At 43.2% G+C, this 3,461-nt stretch overlaps 1 pseudogene; it reads right to left on the bottom strand.

Moving 5' to 3' along the window:
* Window positions 1–1,377: 1,377 nt before the first annotated feature.
* On the bottom strand, window positions 1,378–1,542 carry LOC140342766 (U2 spliceosomal RNA; annotated as a pseudogene).
* Between the last annotated feature and the right edge of the window lie 1,919 nt (window positions 1,543–3,461).

Here is a 3,461-nt window from a genome sequence, read left to right as displayed (position 1 = left end):
ATTAGAACCCCATTCATGTGACGTGATTCACTGTGACATATTTTACCACTTCTTAGGACCATGTGCATATGTCATAAAGCTCTTCAATTTAACAGCTTAAATCCCAACACTTTGCTTTTCCACAATGCTCATTGGCATAATATGTTTAACTCAATGACACTTAATGGTTGTTGACTAGAAATGACCATTATGGGGTCATTACTTCGGAGTGCTTTAGGACAGGACAATACATCTACAGTGCAAATTGGCCTCCTTATAAATCCAGAAACAAGTGAGCTGTAGAGCAGAATGCTACTGGCCAGTAACATCCATCCCTTGCTGATCATTGTTTAGCACATTCTGATATAGGATAGCAGCCCCCCTACCTTGTCCCTTCACCACATTTAATAGGGATTATTACAACAATTATTGTCATTACAACACACTATGAATCATATTTCAGAAACGTATCCTGAGAAAAGTCATATAGCCACCCCTGGAGTACCTACAGATAGACTGGAAGTGGCAATAGTTCTAGAGTTAGTTTGGTGTACCCTTATGGTACAGTGCAGGGAAATTTAGAAAAGCTTAATGGTACTGGTGACCTCTACATAGGCTTTAAGCTGTTCTTCCATGTCCAGGGTATGCAGGTGACCTGATTCACTCTTGAATGATGTGGATATATAAAGGTGACCTTAGGTATGTGGTATGTCATGGTTTCTAAGATGACCCTATCCATGAAAACGGTTAGAGAAGGATGACATCTGCCCAATGTTTGCGTTATTTGGACTTTATTTGTAGGTGACCAGGAAGGCCGGCCACAGAAAGGGGTCCACTGAAAAGTTAAAATACATTACAATGTACAAATATTACCAAAAGGAACGTTTTAATAAATGTGGAGTAAAATCTTTTAATACAAAACTAATAGCAGGATGAGGAAACACGCTGATCAAAGAACTTAAGGTACCCAAAAACCCCCAGAACCAGCATACCTCCATAGATGGTTCACTATAACTTAAACAGGAGCAAATGAACCCGGATGACTGGAGATTCTCGGCAAAGAGAAAATATGCATAGTGACTGATCCTACCGGAGAGGAACAAAAAGAATAATGGGGGCTTTCTAACCCGTACTCATCTGATCCAATTGGTTTCAAGGAGCAAAGTGTCTATTCACTGTATGCTGCCATGGTGCTGCAAAAAATATGTTTGTCATCCTGAAACCAAGAAGAATTGTATTCACCCCTAGAATGTAATTTATTACCAATAAATCAAAATGCAGAGTGTATTTTCTGGGTGTGATTCTATAAACTGGTAGAAATTAAAACTGAAATTGGCCCACCTTCCTCTGATCATAATATTGGTCCAATATGTATTGATGTATGTGATGTGAAGCCGAATTTAATCGACGATCCTACAGGGCCGAGCAGAGGGTACCTCACCAGGACCTAGTGGCTGGGATAGACCAAGCGAGATCCACCGTATCAACTTTAAAAAGTCAATACACCCCTAAAGGCAAAGGCAGATACTACACTTGATCTTAGCCAAAAGGCCGAGAAGCGGAATGGACACTCTTGCCCCTCTGAGCGAAGCCAGAGAGGGGCATTTTCTCTCTGGGACCGCCTAGGCAGGTCCCACAAGATACTAAGCTGGGAGCTCTCCCGAAGAGAGACTCCCACTGAGGGAGAGCGCCTGGTTTTTAGGCCAAGGCACTCTCCAGACTTCAGGGCTAGCCCATAGGGAATAGCACCCTCCATCAAACAAGTGGCAGACAAAATACCACACCAGTGACGTGACATAACAAAAAAATACATTTAAATAATAAGTGCTCTGTGCATATTACACAGGGCAACAGGTTTTAAAAATTGCCCATCTGAACTAGCCGCAGCTAATTCAGAAAAAGGCGATGTGCCGAATTCTCAAAAAAAGTGCGTGTACGGTGCACTGTTAATATCGTGGGTTCCCCAACCCAGTGATATTAAGGTGCCCCTGGGTCGCCACCCCAGGGGTACTACGCTTGAAGGCGATATCCGACCGCCTGTCGGCCAATTGGGTAGACCAAGGTTTCTCCATCCCCACCAGCGGGTCAGTCAAACCCAAGGGAGCTACCTTATCAGGGCAGGCCCCATGCTCTTCCTCCGCTGGACGAGGCCAGCAGGTTTGCATAGGGCGGCCCCTTACAGAGCTACACCAAAGGTAGACCGTCCTTAACAGAGGTACTTGGACACTGCATTCCCCCTCAAGAATGCATGACTATTACACATAAGCGTTACCATGTTTCTGTAATTTTCTGATGCTCTTCTGCTGGTAAACCTGCCCTAAAGTTCATTGATCATACACTTTTTGAATAGTATAAGCACCTCTGCATCATCAACCTGTTAAAAGAACTTAACATAGAGACTACAAGAGACATTTTCAACACACTATAAAGACACTGTTGTCACAATTGGAAAACCCCCTGAGGAATGCCATGACTGGAGAACAAACATATAGACAGGAAATGGCTGCAATGCAACAGGATCTCTGGAAAACCCTGTGGGATCACCCCATGTACTGAAATATTGCTATGTCTGTTCATTGCAGCACTCCGAAATAGTCATGAGAAGGGTAGCTTGGACCTTCTAGCCCATCCTTTACCACCACCATCAGAAATTCCACCTCCCTCCGACCCCCCATCTGCTCACCAACCACTCCCCCACCATAAAATACCCACACACCAATCTCGGATGTAAATTGGCTGGCAAGCAGCTGTTTATTTAACCACCAATAAGTAAATTAACTATTCAAGTAATTAACAAACAAATATCCAATAATATATAAATGACAAATAAATAAATACATTTTACACATCTGATATGCAAGCATACATTAACATTACACTCCAATAATATTATTATTATTATTATTATGAATAATAAATCAAGATTATATAACACCAATATATTACATTGAATTTAATCTAATTAACCAACAACGTTTTATTAATACATACCTATAACAACAATATCCATAATGTTATTAAACTCCTGGTTATACATCCAAACAACCAGGCTGCAGGTCTCAGAAGGCAAAATCTGCACCCAACGGGAATTTAACTCATCTCATTAACTCCAACATCTCCACCTTGGCCCCTAGCCCCCAGCACCGCCTCAGGGGATCCCCCCTGCCAAAATCCACCACTTTTCCAATGCACTGGATCCTTGCCTTCCAAGACCCCAACCACCACAGCGCTCAGGTGTGAAACCTTACACCTGAGCACTACCTTCACCCTTGCCGATGTTGTTGAATTCCAGCCTGCCAGTTAGTCTTCCTCCATTCCTGGCCGCAGAAATGGTCCACCGCAGTATTCCGTACTTTGAGCTGCGTTGAACCGTTCCCTTAAGCAGGCGGCTGTTCAGAATTGGTCTTGGTCACTGCAACCGACCAGACCGCAACACCAGGTCACTCCAGTCGCTACCTCGAAAACCAGCTTAACAGCACGAA

Source organism: Pyxicephalus adspersus, chromosome 12 (assembly GCF_032062135.1).
Source record: "Pyxicephalus adspersus chromosome 12, UCB_Pads_2.0, whole genome shotgun sequence".
Taxonomy (NCBI): Eukaryota; Metazoa; Chordata; class Amphibia; order Anura; family Pyxicephalidae; genus Pyxicephalus; species Pyxicephalus adspersus.
The sequence above is the reverse complement of the archived record's forward strand: the minus strand, read 5'-3'. Positions and strand labels throughout refer to the sequence as shown.